This window comes from Zonotrichia albicollis, chromosome 17, assembly GCF_047830755.1.
Source record: "Zonotrichia albicollis isolate bZonAlb1 chromosome 17, bZonAlb1.hap1, whole genome shotgun sequence".
NCBI classification, from domain to species: Eukaryota; Metazoa; Chordata; class Aves; order Passeriformes; family Passerellidae; genus Zonotrichia; species Zonotrichia albicollis.
In genome coordinates, this window is record NC_133835.1 from 13,987,371 (window position 1) to 14,005,173 (window position 17,803).

The window sequence follows — 17,803 nt, forward strand, 5'->3', positions numbered from 1 at the left end:
ATGTGGTATATCCTGTAATTCTTGGCTCGGCCTCTTAATCTGGAGGCAGCTTAATTAGTTGTTAGTGGACTAAAGCAAAGAAAATCTTTTAAAAATAAATTAAATAAACAACATGGGGCCTGATTTTTATAAAGTGCTGTAGTCCACAGTGGCTTTTGTAGAAGCGAAGTGTGCTCATCACTCTGAGAACTGGGCCCTGCTTTGAAAGCTAAAATTTTAGCTGTGTTCTTGGCACTACATAAAATCACCCAATTAAGGGATTTCAGAAACCACTGGCACTGCACAGTCCCTTAATTCTATATTTATTTTCCTGAATTTGTGGCCATAACTTCAGAAATAGTGGATTTCCTTTAGCTGCTGCTGCTTTTTGGTCCTAAGGAGGGGGTCATGATTTGGAAGACAAAGGCGCTACAGAAATCAGTTCCCTTTTGTGAAAACTCTGAATTTTGTTTCCCTTCTCATAACATCTTTAAATATAACTAGTGATAGCCAGTATGTTAACAATTCCACTGACATGTGGTTCCACAGAAAAAAAATCTCTTTATTTTTTTCCAGTGAGGTCTTAAGTGTAATAAAAATGTGAGCATTATTGAGGGCAGTTTAATGGGATCTGTGTTCAGCAGTCAGGATTTCAATTTCTTCTTTAAAATGTTAGACTTCAATTTCTTCTTTAAAATGTTAGACTTCAATTTCTTCTTTTAAATATTAGAATGAGGGCTGTGCTAGAAAATAAAATATAAAATGGTGATGCTGTGATGTCAGCTGGAATACTGGGTTCAGCCCCATTTCAACAAGAAATCCTCCCTAAATAAGGGTGGCTAAGAGATGAGTGGCGTGTGTAAAACAGGATAAAAAAGAATTTGTTTTTGTAGTGCAACCCAAATATTCCACGGGACTCATTATCACGAGATGTTCTGGAAGCCAGAGAGAAGAAGTCAGATGTGTATCAGAAATAGCCATGGGGCAAGAGAAGGAATTGCAGCGTCTCAGGAGCACCAACAGATGTGGGTTAGGAAACAGCTCTGCTATGGATGGGATCTTTCTTTACACGATCCTCGAGGTCCCGCACTCTGAAGGGGCCAGAATTAGGGCGTTGTTTATCAGCTGAGGTTTATTCAGGACTTCTGGCCTTCTATGAAATAGCAATTTCTTCAATAAAATAACGAATTTAGCGCATTTTGAGCAATCTACTCCCGTTTATGTGCCTCGTTTCCCTCTGGAAACCTTTGAGGATTGCAAGGGACAGCTCTGGATGTGTTTTTGTCGCAGGAGTTTGTTCTGTGGTGATTTACGGTGATATTTGCCCATGAGCACATGGGGTTCGTGGTGCCTTTTTGTTTCTCCTTTGCCAACACCGACCATCGCATTAAACCCTAATTTAAGAATTTTCACTGCCGGTTTTGCCCGTGCTGTTAACAAACTGTAGATGCAAATATTGTTCCCGCTGCCTGACTCCTGAGGAGAGTGCGCCATTGATATGGAAATATCTCCTTTTCTCTCCTTTCCATCACCCAGGATCTAAACAGCCACAGTATTCCATACAGTCCTGGCAGGAAACAAAAGTCATGGATCGCTCCTCGTTCCAAAATGAACTTTTTCCATAAATATTCTCTGGAGGCACAGTTGGCCTAAGAAATATTTTCGTGTGTGGGAGTTTTTGGGCAATCATAAATAACGATTTTATGCAAAGAAATGTAAAATTTACAGCTGGCATGTGGCTATTTCTCTATTTCCATTCTTACCAATATTGCAATAAAATAGATATAATATAAATCAGGGCATAAATATTTTTGCTGGAAGCCCATTAGTTTGAAGTGTTAATATATGGGGGGGGAGGGAAATAATTAGTCAGAAAATACGGTGGTTACGAGTGCAGAGAATTTGGGTGTTATAATAGAGAAATTGGGTGGATATTTAGAAAAGGAGCAGATCTGAGCAGAAATGTGGATTTTAAGGAAATGTGACCTGAGTGTGACAAAATATTCATCTGGAATTTGGGAGAATACCATATTCAGAATATAAAAACTGCACTTGAAACACACCAAATAAATATAATTAGAAATACACTGCTCCACAGAGTTTGTAATTAGAGTCAGGAAGTCTTTATTTCACTCTGAGACGCTGAATTGAGCCGTGAGGTTGAGAAAATCTCATTTTCTGTGGTGTTTGCGGGGCAGTGGTGCCTTCCAGGACACAGATGCAAAGAGCACAGCACCTTTAGGAGAACTGCTGGGGTCACTGCAGCCCATGTGGAATAAAAACTGAATTTCAGAATTCAGCAAATTCTATTCAGTAGAATAAAAACTCTGAAATTCAGCAGAGCTCTGGCCAAACAAACCTCCCCGCCGAACGAATTGAGCATGGGTGGGAATGACCAAATTTCCCTTCCCTGGGAAGATGCAGGGGATGATAACGCGCTGCAAATTTTCCCAGTGAAAATACCCCAGAACATTTCGGCTGGTACCAAAGCATGTCCCGGCCAGAAACGCTGCCCAGGCTCCCCTCACAAATGATAATGCGCCCATTCTGCAGTCGTTGACACATGCTGCAAACATTTTTACTGTAAATCGTGGCTCCGGGGGCTTTGTGTGCTTTGTGCGATGAGTCATTAGGATGCTGATGGAGAGAGGGGGGAATTAAAAGGAAAAAAAAAAAAAAAAAAGTTTTGAATGTCTAAAAGGTTTCTGAAAGGTTTCGGGCGATGCTGGCTGAAATGTGCGTGGATGAAAGGCGGGAGCGCTCACCTGTTGGGGCTCCTCAGGTGCGCAACAAGTGCAGGGTTTGGAATGAGGGAATTTCGAAGTGGGCAGAGAGCGGGGGTTCAGGGTCACACGCTCCTGCCTCAGATGTGGTTCTGCCCGGGCAGAGCATCCCATCACGGATTTGATCAATTTGCACAGTTTGCGCTGCCTGAGCCTCACGCGGTGCCTGCGTGAGCGCTGCTGCGTCCTGAGAGCAGATAAAGGCGCTTCTGTGCCACTGTCCGTGTGGGGATCAGCGAAAAGTGCATTTAACTGATGGGGATTCTGTGAAAAGTGTATTTAACTGAGAGGGAATCAGTAAAAAAGTGTATTTTAACTGATGGGGATCCAGTAAAAAGTGTATTTTAATTGAGAGGGAATCAGTGAAAAGTGCATTTTAACTGACAGGGAATCAGTAAAAGTGTATTTTAACTGAGAGGAAATTAGTAAAAAGTGTATTTAACTGAGAGGGATTCAGTAAGAATGTATTTTAGCTGAGAGGGAATCAGTAAAAAGTGTATTTTAACTGATGGGGATTCAGTAAGAAGTGTATTTTAATTGAGAGGGAATCAGTGAAAAGTGTATTTTAGCTAAGAGAGGATCAGTAAAAAAGTGTATTTTAATTGAGAGAGAATCAATGAAAAGTGCATTTTAACTGACAGGGAATCAGTAGAAAGTGTATTTTAGCTGAGAGGGAATCAGTAAAAAGTGTGTTTTAACTGATGGGGATTCAGTAAAAAGTGTATTTTAATTGAGAGGGAATCAGTGAAAAGTGTATTTTAACTGACAGGGAATCAGTGAAAAGTGTATTTAACTGAGAGGGAATCAGTAAAAGTGTATTTTAACTGAGAGGGAATCAGTAAAAAGTGTATTTTAGCTGAGAGGGAATCAGTGAAAAGTGTATTTTAACTGATGGGGAATCAGTAAAAATTTAATTTTTTTTTCTTTTTTCCTGTATTTTAATTCAGATAGAGCTGCTGGGGACAGCCCTGCAGGAGCAGGGATATTGGGGGATTTCATCCCTGGGCTGTGGAATTGTTCTGTGCTGGGGTGGCACCGTGTCACAGCTGTCCCAGCAGGCTCTGATGGACAGCTGTAGCCCCAGGGACTTTTTTAAATAGTAAAAATAGTATTTAAAATTTATTTTAAATAATAAAAAAACCAGCCCAGGACAAATCTGAGGATGTTGGGGTGGTGTATTGTGCATGCAAGTGGAACTCCCCAGCATTTCAGTAGGACAGTTGGCGTGGATCCTCCCAGTGCCAGATTTATCTGTGCTGGAGTTTCTTTGGTTTCATCAAATGCGTTGTTGTTGCCCCAGACACACTCCTGGATATCCTGATCCTTTATTGCACGTCTCAATTATTCCCATTTTCACTCCTGATATCCCAGCTCTGAAGTTGTGTATCCCAAACCACAGCTATCCTTCTTAAAATTAAGAATATCATCCTCAAGATCACTTAATTGATGGAGCGGGCCTTTTCTCTAGGGAAAGCATTCCTGAAAAGAAATGTTTGTTCTTTCCAAACCCAGCAAAGTGGGAGCCCTGAGAATCTGGGAGCAGGGTTTGTGTGGGTGCCCTGAAATGCACACCCTTAAATATTGGGATTATTGGGAAATATTGGGATTTTGTGGGATCCGAGCGTCCCAGCCCGCCCTGCAGGAGCCAGGACCCGCTCAAGGATGAGGGAATATTAATGCCTTCCTCCCCACCTCCTTTTGTTTCACTTTTGCCTTTTACACCTCGCCTTCCTCAGCGCTTAGAAATAAAAGCCGAGCCCAAATCCTGGCTGCTCTTTCAAAAATTCCCCCTACCTTTAAATTTAAAACGCTGGTGTGAAATAATTGGATTTGTGAATAAACTGCCGGAGGTTTGGGGGTTTGGTTTACATTTATCTTCCTGAGGAATGGCGTTTATCAACTCCTTGTGAGCTGTCATCACCTTACAGGGCCTGCTAAATACACCGTGCTCAGCACAGTGCAGCCTTGGCCGTCGCAATTAATGTATTTCTGAGAAACTTTTAAACATTTAAACATTCAAACATCAGCACTGGAAACCTTTAACACTGTCCCGCTGCCCAGGAGGGGCTGAGTGCCATAGGGAAATTATTATTATTATTATTAGTAGTAGTAGTAGTAGTGTTATTGTTATTATTGTTATTGTTATCATTATTGTTATTATTTATTTTTATTTTCATAATTATTTATTTATTTTCCCAAACAACAATCAGCTCTGCTGGCCTCAAGGAAATCAGAAGCAGTTTCTTTAACACTGCTTGTTTGTTTATTTATTTATTTATTCCGTGCCATTTTTTCCTCGAGAAGAAGCTGCTGGGAAGGAGTTTTTATTCAAATCTCCCAATCAGACCTGGGCACTTTATCATCCGCCCTTGGCTGGGTCTGAAGTGAGAGGAAGAACCCTCAGGACAAAGGGACAGAACAAAAAAAGGCATTTGGAGAATCATTAAACCACAATCGAGCCTAATTGCTTCGCATTGGTTGGAAAAAATCCAACTTATTTAACTTTACCAGAGAGCTGATATGTGGAACTGGCAAATGGCCTTCAGGAGGGTTGGGGTTTATTTTATTTTATTTTATTTTATTTTATTTTATTTTATTTTATTTTATTTTATTTTATTTTATTTTTATTTATTTTATTTTATTTTATTTTTATTTATTTATTTATTCTATTTTTAAATTTAATTTAATTTATTATTTAATTTCATTTATTATTTTATTATTTAATTTATTATTTTGTTTCTTTTATTTCATTTTTAAAATTATTTTATTTATTATTTTATTCAATTTATTATTACATTCCACTTATTATTTAATTTTAATTTAAATTATTTAAATTTATAATAACTTAAATTTATAATAAATTAAATTATTTAAATTTAATTTTTACCACACCTGAGAATGACTATTTGAAAACTTCTGGAGCACATTTCCACTCTCAGCAACAGCAGAACAAATCTATAGTGAGTTCACCAAATTCCTCTGGTTTGTGAGTTGTGGCTTTCCAATTCTGTTTGGGACTTTGTGTTCAGCTCATAAATAGCAGAGAAATTATATTTTGCCTTAAATTTGTATTTCAATGCGTCACCTTGAGAGAAGCTGGGGAGGAAAGAACCTTGGAGATGTTTCAGAGAGGCTGGGCTGCCCTGGCTGGGAAAAGGGACCAGGAGATTTCTGCATCACAGGAAAGTGCTCTGAAAGAGCAGAATGAAAACGGGCCCTGGCAGGGAGGAAACGCCTGTTTTTATTTTATATTTTATATTTTATATTTTATATTTTATATTTTATATTTTATATTTTATATTTTATATTTTATATTTTATATTTTATATTTTATATTTTATATTTTATATTTTATATTTTATATTTTATATTTTATATTTTATATTTATTTTATATTTTATATTTTATATTTTATATTCCTTCCCCTCTTCCGAAATAAAAAAGGCGCTTGTGAAATAGATTTTGATAACAGGAGATTTTAATAGAAATTTCATCATTCCTCATATGCCCACCCATGAGCAGCTCTCCCCCATCCCACCAGGGCTGTGCCTTTGCTTCCCACTAAAAACTGAATTGTTTCCATGAATTTGGCTGTCTGGGCCCAAGGTAACACTCCAGAATCCCTGAAATGTTATTATTGAATATTAATGATGGAATTATTGGGGTGGAATTGTGATTTTTTCATGGTTCATCCCTGGTGCCCTGGGTTGGCACAGCACAGGCGGGCTGAGAGAAAGAGAGAAGTTTATTTTTAATTCTGTATTCTGACAGTAAAACCCAATTATCAGAAATGTGCTGTGGGGATTCCATTCCCCTGTCCTTTGCCCAGCCCTCCAGGCAGGAGGATCCCAGCTGGGAGATTTTCCTGCTGCCACAGCCACCATTTCACAGCAGCCCGTGCAGAAACCAAATGGTGGCACAAAGGGCTCTGCTCATCATTCATCCCCAGCTGTCTTTTTGCCTCTGCCACCCTCCCCGTTCTCCTTGCACTTAGAGAAATTCAGGAAAAAAGAAAAAAAATATCCCTAATCCCCCTGTCGGTGCAGCATCAGCCCCACAGGTTAAGGCACACTCCAACAGCTCAAATCAAAGGAACGGGGCCTGGTGACAATGAGGCCTTTTAAAAAAACCTCAGTGCATCTATTTCTAAACCACCTAATCTCAAAAATCCTTGTTACCTATCGTGTTACTCTGAGTCACGGACATGAAGGAGAGGGAGGCTCGGCATTCAATTATGCTGCTTGCCTTAACAAGGTGTGTATAATAAATGAGCAGTTCTTAATTGACTTCAACGCAATTTGACACTGCTGGAGTAGGAGCAAGAGGGAGCTAGAAAGGAAGAAGACGTGCAGCTTAAAGATGTTAGACAACACAGCTATTTAGAGCATGAATTTGATGACATTAGATTAATTAAGCAGTATTTAAATTAACAATATTTAGTGTAAAAATGATGGTGAGAAATGCTGTGCCAGTGATTATGTTTTACGTGGCTTTGTGTTGTCAGAGATAATGGATCATTGGTTAAAAGGTAAAATTCTCCAGGTTTTAACAGTCCTTGCTAAAGGAGTGTGCTTAAAAATGTGATTTCCTATTTTATGGGCTGCTTTCTTCAAATTAGGCTTTATAAAAACAGATAATGCAATAATAAAATCCATGCTCATAAATACTTGATCTGGGCAGTGAATGATGCAGGGACACAATCTCCAGATTTAGATGAATTTAGCTAATTCACGTTTGGGGCAGGGCTTCAGGAGGGACGTTTGTCAGTGCAGCGGTGACATTTTTGGGTGGCATTGCCAATGCACAAGAGCAACGTGGTTTAGCCTGGCACAAAGCCGTGTTCATCCTCAAATCACTGCTGTGGCACACACACAGCTGGGATTGGGATTGGGGCACGCTCACAGCTGGCACTGTGGCACACACACAGCTGGGATTGGGATTGTGGCACACACACAGCTGGCACTGTGGCACACACACAGCTGGGATTGGGATTGTGGCACACACACAGCAGGGATTGGGACTGTGGCACACACACAGCTGGCACTGTGGCACACACACAGCAGGGATTGGGACTGTGGCACACACACAGCTGGCACTGTGGCACACACACAGCTGGGATTGTGGCACACTCACAGCTGGCACTGTGGCACACACACAGCTGGGATTGGGGCACACACACAGAACTGGGACTGTGGCACAGACACAGCTGGGATTGTGGCACACACACAGCTGGCACTGTGGCACACTCACAGCTGGCGCTGTGGCACAGACACAGCTGGCACTGTGGCACACTCACAGCTGGGACTGTGGCACACACAGAGCTGGGACTGTGGCACACACACAGCTGGGACTGTGGCACACACACAGCTGGGACTGTGGCACACACAGAGCTGGGATTGGGGCACACACACAGCTGGGATTGTGGCACACACACAGCTGGGACTGTGGCACACACAGAGCTGGGATTGGGGCACACACACAGCTGGCACTGTGGCACACACACAGCTGGGACTGTGGCACACACACAGCTGGGACTGTGGCACACACACAGCTGGGATTGTGGCACACACACAGCTGGGACTGTGGCACACACAGAGCTGGGATTGGGGCACACACACAGCTGGCATTGTGGCACACTCACAGCTGGGATTGGGGCACACACACAGAGCAGGACTGTGGCACACACACAGCTGGGACTGTGGCACACTCACAGCTGGGACTGTGGCACACAAACAGCTGGCACTGTGGCACACACACAACTGGGATTGTGGCACACTCACAGCTGGCACTGTGGCACACACACAGCTGGCACTGTGGCACACACACAGCTGGGATTGGGGCACACACACAGAACTGGGACTGTGGCACAGACACAGCTGGGATTGTGGCACACACACAGCTGGCACTGTGGCACACTCACAGCTGGCGCTGTGGCACAGACACAGCTGGCACTGTGGCACACTCACAGCTGGCACTGTGGCACACACACAGCTGGGATTGGAGCACACTCACAGCTGGGATTGGGACTGTGGCACACTCACAGCTGGGTCTGGGGCACGCACACAGCTGGGATTGTGGCACACACACAGCTGGGATTGTCGCACACTCACAGCTGGGGCTGTGGCACACACACAGCTGGGATTGGGGCACACACACAGCTGGGACTGTGGCACACACACAGCTGGCACTGTGACACACTCACAGCTGGGACTGTGGCAGACCCCTCCTGGGGAAGGCCCTTTGCCTGCTCTGATCTGTTCTCCAGCTGATTTTGGTACCTGGTGTCGCCACAGATATTTTTGGCCCCGTGCTCAGGTAGAACAGCTCCACCCATCACTGATCCTCTACCCCTGCACCTCCAAATCTGCCTCCCAGCCCTGGCAGGGCTGGGCCAGCAGCCAGGCTGCAGTAATTCTTATCAGAGGATCGCTCTCCAGTTTAACCACAGCAATAAGGTGTTACAGATTCTTAGATCTGATGCAGAATGTACTTCCAGCCCGAGCCTGAGCCAAGCCAGGCTCGTGAGCAGTGAAATGCCACGAGAGCAGAGGATTCATGGCAGGCTCTGTCAGCCCTTTCAGTCACTTAGGTATGATTTGCATCACCATTTCCAGCTGCTGACTATTTGCAGAGGCTCAGCCCTGGGGTCTGCATCAGCTGCTGCAGGAACAGGTGTTTGCCATTGTGGGGCTGCAGGAGGGCGGGAGCAGTGATGGATGGAAACCAACAGCCCTCTGATAGGAAAACTGCTCCCTCAAGGCAGCAGCACGGTGCTGGGGAGGGAAAGCAATTCAGCTAAGTGCCTAACAAGCTCTGCTTGTGTTACTGACTGCTCTTTGGGCTGGCAGGAGAGGAGGGCTGGGGCTGAGGACAGATGTGCTGCTCTGGCTGGGCTGGGCTGGTGGATTCCTTGCCAGGGGCTGCTGTTCCCTCTTTCCCTCTCTTCTGGCCACAAGGAGCTCCTGTGGCCACTCCCAGCCTGGTTCTTTCCTTGGGTGGGGGCAGTTTGGGATGTTTGTGATGGGAATTTGAGGACCCCACCCCAAAATGCCCTGCTGAGCTCACACACCAACCAGGGATGTGCTGTGGGGTCTCACTTCTGCTTGGGAAGGGCAATCAGGAGGCAGGAGAGCTTGCTCTGGGTCAGTGGCTTCTCCTTGTACTGCTCCTCTTTTGAAGGTTGGATTCCATGGTCCTGGAGTCTTTCCCAAATTCAATGATCCTGTGATCCTGTTCCCTCTTTTTGGGTAATCCTCCCCATTGTGCTGTTCCTCCGGAATGTGCCCCACAGGCTGCAGGGGAGAAAATAACCTGGGACGGGCTGCAGCTTCCCAATTAGTAATGATATTAATGATGGAATTATTAATATTAATTAATCCACGCATCACAGATCAGGAGCTGTTGAGTTAGACAGTGCAGAATGCCCAAAGGAAGGGCCAAGTCCTTTCCCCAGCCCTGTGGGATGATATGCCAGGTTGAAAACCACTTGGATTTGCCTACCCAGGCAATTTTTCTGCCTTGCTGAATTCTATTACACAACTGTCCTGAGCTGAGTGCTTTCCAAAGTGAGGAGTCATCAATGACTCCTCAATATTGATGTGACTGGAGTGGTTTAAAGTCACCACTTGCTCCGTACCAAGAATGCCACAACCACATAAATTAAATGCTATGATTTGTTTTCAGAACAGCAAACAAAAATTGTATAAGGGCATGGTTAACATTCTGGAGGAAATTTATGTCACAAAAATCCAGTTTGCTTGTTACAAAGCCAGGAGTCTCTGGTGTAGACAAAGATTGTATTGTAGCTGGTTTGATTTAAAAAACGTTTTTGAAGTGTTCAGTCCATTTGTGTGTCAGGTCTGTGGTAACGCTGCAATCTGTCTTATCAACCCTGCCCCTCAAAGACGTGCACTGAGCCAGCCCTGAGCACTTGGAACACGTGCTTAACTTCAAGCACATGGTTCCCTGGGTTTTATTAAATAAAATAATAAAAAAAAGGATAATTGGCACAGCCTCCCCACTCAGCTCCCAGTGCAGGCCCTGATGACAGTGTAATGACAATGCAGAGCGTGGCTGGGCTCGCTGTGGGGAGCACACACAGCCCTGCTGCAAGTGCAAATTCATAAATTCATAAATTCATATCCTGGAGACTTCTTCCCGCTGCCAAATGTGCAGGGGCCCAGGCAATGACAGCCCAGAAATCACCAACAATTTCAGCAACAAATCCAATGAAAAGTTGTGATCCCGTTTGGGCTGTGTGCCTTTCAAAGCAGGTTAAAATCATCGCAGAGTGATTTTGCTCTGTTCACTTCTTTGTGCCGTTAAACCTTGGTGTCCCAGCAGAGCACAGGGAATGGGGCATTGCTGGGGAAGGGCAAAAATGACCCCAAACCCCAGAGTGTGGCACAGGACAGCCCCTGGTGCTGCTGCTCCAGCCCCGACCTCCTCCAGGTTATTCCTTTTTACCTCAGCAGGGTTTGCTCTCTCTGCTCCTTTCTGTCACTGTCACATTTTCTGAAAAAAAAATCTCTTTGTCCAGGATTTCTTCTCCTGGCAAGCTGAGAAACCTCAGGAAAAAATGAAAGCAAGAATTATCTGATTTGCTTCTCCTGTGTTTTGCTGCTTTGGAGCGTGGTTTTGTGGAATTGTTTACCAACTGGTCATTGTTCAATTGGTTTCTGGGAATTGTTTTAACTTAATGACCAATCAGGGTCAGGCTGTGCTGGCACTCAGGAAGGAGTCACAAGTTTTCATTTTATTTTTTATTATCCTTTAGCCTTCTGTCTGTATCCTTTCTGTATTCTTTAGTATAGTTTAGTATAGCATTCTTTTATACAATATAGATCATAAAATAATAAATTAGCCTTCTGAGAACAAGAAGTCAGATTCGTCAATTCCTCCCTTTGTTAGGAAACCCCAAAAATGCCCCATTTTCTCTTAGTTCAGGTGGTTATTTATTAGAAATTTGTCAGAAATCCTCTGTGAGGGTCTGGCTGCTCTCAGCCCCCTGGGTTATCCTGCCAGGCTGAGGGCAGGGCTGGGAAATCGGGGATGAGAGCCCTGAGAATGAGCTCCCTCTGCACCACAGTGCCCTGCACACTCACTTGTGTTTGATTTTACATTTTCTGCCAGGCTGAGAGCAGAGCAGGCACACCCAGGGTGCACTGGCATACCTGGCAGCTGAGTCAGGCTGCACCAGCCCAGGCACTCAGTTCCACCTGTGAAAATCTAAAGGAAAAAAAAAAAAAATCAAAAAACCAAACAAATCCATTGAATAGAAGTCACCAAATCATCTCCCAGAGGGCAAAGAGTCACCTAGAGAAAAAACAGCAGAACAAAAATAATTTTTATTCTGTTTTCAGTACAAAAACTAGGCGTAACAATGAGGCAACAAATTAATTGGAATAAAGAAGTCCCTTGGTGTAACGATTGGGATTCAGATATGAGATGATCAATGGCATATCTGAGATATCTGTATTTCTTCATGCAAATCTATATTCCAAGAACTATTTTCATGCATGTGATGAAAGCCAGCCCACACTGGCACCTCCTCTTTCTGCTCCTGGCCTTGTGCACCACTAAAATCATGTCATCAGCTGCAGCAACAGATATTCATTTAGAAATTTGTTTTTCCACATTTCCAAACTGAGGGGAAATAAGGAGTTTTTTCAGTATCCTCAGTTTCTCTGGGCTTTTATCTGACTTTAAAGAATTGGTGGATATCATTGACTATTACTCATTATACTTTGGGCTGAAGTGTCCTTATGTAAACAGCTTGCTTTACAATTAAGCTCACTAATTAGCCCCACAATAGACTTATTACCTGTTTGGCCTGAAAGTAAATCAGGAGTGTGTCAGAGCATCCTGTTGAGGGATGATGTTGAAACCTTCCTGGGGTGTATTCATGAAAATCAAGAGCGGCTACCAGTATGTATGGCTACAAAATGAGTTCTTGTATTTCCTTCTGATAACATCCTGTTAAAAAAAAGCCAAAAACACAACTTTGATTTCCTGCATGCTCTGGGCTTTGGCTGTTCCAGAGCAGAGGTGCTCAGGTAAATACACGGCACACACGAACCATGGGGTTTATGGCCATTTTGTTGACATATTCCTCCAAATCCAGCCCAAACCAGCTGAGCTGTTTGCCATGGTCTGCACCCCTGGCAGGGCTCTCCCCTGTGCCCGTGCTCAGTGTTGTGCTCTGCATTGTTTGTAGAGTTCAGGATTGCACAAACTGCACCAGGGTGTGAGTAAGGGATGTGTGAGTAAGGGAGGTGTGAGTAAGGGATGTGTTAGCCCTGAGCAGCCTTGCAGGGTGTATTTACCCTGCTCAGCACCACAGCTTCCTCCAGCACGGAGCTGTCATCTGTGGGGTGGAAAGAACACGGGTTTGTCCTGTAGGAGCTGCTTTCTTATCTGCCTCCTGAAAGAAATGAGCAGTTTTCTATTTAGAGCCTTGTAAACTGTGGTGCCTCTTGGCCAGGAGCTGCGTTAGGATGCTCACAAGAATGTTCACACTGGAAAAGGGAAATTTAGGTTGGATTTCAGGAATAAACCCTTCCCTGAGAGGGTGGGCAGCCCTGGCACAGGTGCCCAGAACAGCCCCAGGGTCCCTGGCAGTGCCCAGGGCCAGGCTGGAGCCCCCTGGGACAGGGGGAGGTGTCCCTGCCATGGCAGGGGTGGAACAGGATTATTTTGAACTCCCTTCCAACCCAAACCCATCTCTAATTCACCTCTGGGACTCCTCTGTACTACCCAAACCGTGTAAGATATCAGCACTATTATTTTATTACTATAATTTCATGTAGGCATTTTTCAGGCTGATTCTGTGGGGTGGCTCATGGCAGCCCCATTTCATTTACCATCATTTTCTTTGGTCCCTTTTTGGTGAAATAAGTTTATAAAAAATGCCAGTTTCTTGATCTATGAAGCAGAGTGCAGCTCCGAGCACTTGATTACAGAGTACAGTATGAATGCTTGATTAATAGTTACTGTAAGCATTTGTAAGGAATTTGATGCATCTGGTTTGAATAAATATCACACATGTCTGAATTCAGCTGAAATTTCATCATGCTGGAAATACAGCCCTGAGGAGGGAACCTGGCAACTGTGGGGATCAGGTTTGCTGTGAATATTCTCCCTGTCCTCTTGAAATTAATGGGTTTTGCTGCTGATGCCACAGGAGTCAGGATTCCCCCAGAATTTCCCAAATGAAATAGCAAAAATCAGGAGATCTGAAATCAGGAATGTGAATCCCTGCTGTGTGCTTTGGGGCCTCTGCAGTTCACACCCCATTCTCCCCCAGTTTGAATCCCACATTTCTGCTGCCATTCTGCTGCATGGGGGCAAACTAAAAATGCAAATTTCATTTTAGAGTGATCCATGTGCTCTGCTGGCTGTGGCTCCATTGCTGGAGTGACCTGAGCACATTTCCAGGCTGGGAATTTGCTCTTCTGTGCAGTTGTGCCTTTAGATCAGGACATCTCTGATAATCTGAGGGGCTGCACCTGTAAAGCCCAGCTTGGTGTCTCTCCTCTCCTGCTTCCTTCCAGCAAACAGAAGTTTTTCTGTTGACTATGAAGAATTACAGCAGTTCAACTTGCAGCAGACGAATAATTCTATTCTTTTCCTATGCTAGGGGCAGTAAAGCCTCAGTACCTACAGAAATGAGTCCAGATCTTAATCTTAGTGAAAGAAATCATGTTTCTATTTCCTGAAGTGGAAGCAGGGTTCCTTTTATGATTTCCACCTCATAAGGAGATTTTCAGAGAAGGGAAGGGTTTCCTCCTCCTGCCTTTCCTTGCCTGCCTTCCCTCCACCCTCTCTTGCAAGCACCAAGCCTGACAAGGCTCAGTTTGCTCCAGGATCAATCACTTCACTGATTTGCTTTGCCTTTTCTTGGCCATGGCCACAAACTGAGGATCTAGCCCTTCAAAAGTTCTACTTTTGCTTTGAGAGCTCTTTTCCTTTTTTCTCTTTTCCGGGTAATGTTTTGTTTGCTGTTTTTCCCTCGTTCTGTTTGTCTATTAATACCCCAGACAGTTCTAGCTCACTTTTAATATGACATGCAACTTCCTTTTTATGGCTGCCAGCTCCTCCTGCTCTGCCAGAACAACTTAAAGGCTTTCTGCTGCCTGTAAAACCATGAGGTATTTGAAATCCTCCACGGAAGGAGCAGAATAAGAGACGAAATAAAATCCACGCCTTTATTTTTCCGTTTGCCTTATCACAGCATCTCCTTGAGCACATATAAATAATGTTTTTATCAGCTTTCCCTCTCGCTGCAGACAGTGGGAGCAGACAGGATCTGCTCACCACGCTGCCCAGACAAAAGGTCACCGTCTAATTTCTTTATTTCTTTGCATCAGGGCACGGGAGGAATATGTGAGTGAGAATTGCTTTGAATAAAGGGGTCCGGGTGTTGCACAGAGCGCTTGGGTTTGGCACAGAATTGGTTTTTGCAGAGAAACAGAAAATTAAAAATACAGCAAAGGCTCAGGGAGGGCAATGAGCAGGGATTTTGCTCCTTTAGTGGGTGTCACTATAGGACAGTGGAAAGTCCTGCAGTGACACCCACTACAGGAGCAATATTTCAATTTCGTGACACCCACGAAACAACTCGAGGGCACACACTGCTGCTCTCAAGGTGAAGAAAAAGAGAAGTTTATTTTCTGACTCCAACATTTATAGTTTTCTAAAAGTGACAGTGGATTGGAAGGTGACAGTGCCACCTCTCCAATGACACCGGACAGACCCACAGTCCATCAACTTTCTCTTCTTCTATAAAAGAATGCAAAACAATGAGTTATTTACAGAAAGTGTGCGAGAAAGTTGGCTACAAGAATGGAACCATCAGAAAGTTCAGAAAATCTTCAAAAATCAAAGCGACAAATGGGTTAACCCAGAGTGCCAAAACTCGCCTTTAAAACGGTTAATTCAGTCAGGCCTCGGTGAATAGATAAAAGCGGTTTGAGGGCAGGTGCCAGCCCCTCTCGGCACTGAGGTTTCTCAGGGTAAGTCACTTGCAAATGCTGCTTTCAATAGGTGCGAAACCCCCGGCTGGAATGGGCGCTCCTGGCCACGGCCGCACAAAGCCGGGCTGCTCTTGCCCAGAAACTCCGTTTATTTTGTTTGTTCATTAACATCCCAGACGCGATCATTTACACCCCTGGTTGTTTACCGAGCCCGCATTTCTTTGTTCCCATCGTTCGGAGGAGCCAAATCTGCCGTGCGGGGCTGGAAATGCGATTTTCGGAGAAGCCGCAAAACTGGCCGGGCTTGTTTGAAGCGGAGCCTTTAACTCTATTGACTTTCCTGCTTTGCTGCGCTGCTCGGCTGTACTTGAGTGACTTCATTAAAAAGGAGGGCAGTTACTTAATCGTACAATCCACCCCGCTGGTGTCATTTGCAGTTTCCTGTTCTATTCTTACTCAGCCAGCTGAGCGCCAGTTCTCCTTTCAGCTTCTGGAGTTTTCATCTGGACCAAAAATCTTATTTCTTGTACTGCGAGATCTCCTTCCCATCCTTTTCTCCAGAAAAAAAAATTAAAAAAAGATGTTTTGTGGGGCAAAGATGCTTTGTGTTTGGGTGTAAATGAGTTTTGGTGTGCCCGGTGCCACTTTGGGATCTCCCCGCATCCTCTGTTGGGCACAGCCCTGGCAGGAGCTGGGCATCTTTGCCATTCCATTTGGGAATTCCTCCTGTTTAGGAATTCCTCCTGTTGTGTTCCTCCTCCTGCTGGAGGAGATATTTAGTGGCCAAAACCAAGGGAAAAGCAGCAGGGAGAGTTTCAGGGTGCAGTTCGTGCCCAGGTAGGGATGCTGTGCCTCCCAGCAGAGGTGGGATTGGAGAAGGAACCGGGATCATCTCGGTTTTCTTTGTTTCCTTTTAATCTGGGAGTTCACGAATGCATCAGTGTTTATTTATGTTTATTTAGTGAGTCAGTGCTGGTCCCGCCATCACCCGGGCATGGGCACAGGCAGAGATCAGGGTGCTGCTGGCTGATATTTGAATTTTACACAGGGACATGCCAAGCTCTGACCCTGCTTTCAGGTACAAGCTTCAGTGCAAACCCTTATTTAAGGAATTTATTTTCCGAGGAAAATTGGTGAACCTCAGTTTTACATAAAAAAAACCACTTTTATCCCTCTATTCTGCCAATTTAACAGCAGGCAGGACCCCAGTTCCCACTCTGGGATAAACCCACTGCAATCCCTGTTTGGGGTCTGCCCTTCTGCCACCTGGGCAGGGGCACCTGGAGGAGGCCGTGGGCAGGAAAATGCTGATTAATGGTGAAATAAAAATGGAATTTCCCTCCCTTTCCCCTTCATTTTGGAGCTCCCTCCCCTCTTCCAAATCACCCACTTTACATAAAACCCCCAAAGGATTAATCATCGCTGTGGTGAATGAATCAAAAATTGATGAAGAAATCTCAGCAGCTCTGCCAAAAACGATCTGGGGATTCTGGAGCTGTCAGTGAGGGATAGGAGGTGTTAATAAACAGTTTGGATTCATGGGCTGGAGGAGTTTGCCCCTCGAGTGTTGGGGCATTGCAGAGTTCAACAACACAGAGGCATTTAGGGAGAGGAAAAGGCAGCACCTGATCTGGGTAAGAATTTTTTTAGAGTATAAAATGCACCTTTAGTTTCCCAAGTTGCATGTATAAAAAGATAAACTTTTACAAATACAGTTATATAACAATATGTTTAAATACACAGATTTTTGGGGCAGTGAGGCAAAAATATGATTGTGAAATGTCAAAAATATGGTTCTAAATTGTCAAAAATATGGTTCTAAATTGTCAAAAATATGGTTCTAAAACATCCCCCCACCAGCCCTGGTGTGGGGTCCCTCAGCCTGCCCTGAGCACCTGAGAGGAGCATTGTTAAAAACCATCATTTCCATCTCCTGTCTGTGCCGTACAACTGCTTTCCACGTGCTGCTTTATTTTTAGGGTTTAGTTACTGGCTCTGTAAGAAATCCCACTTTGCATCTTCCCCAGCACCATCCTGTGGTGCTTTGCTGTGAGCTCTGCTCTGGCA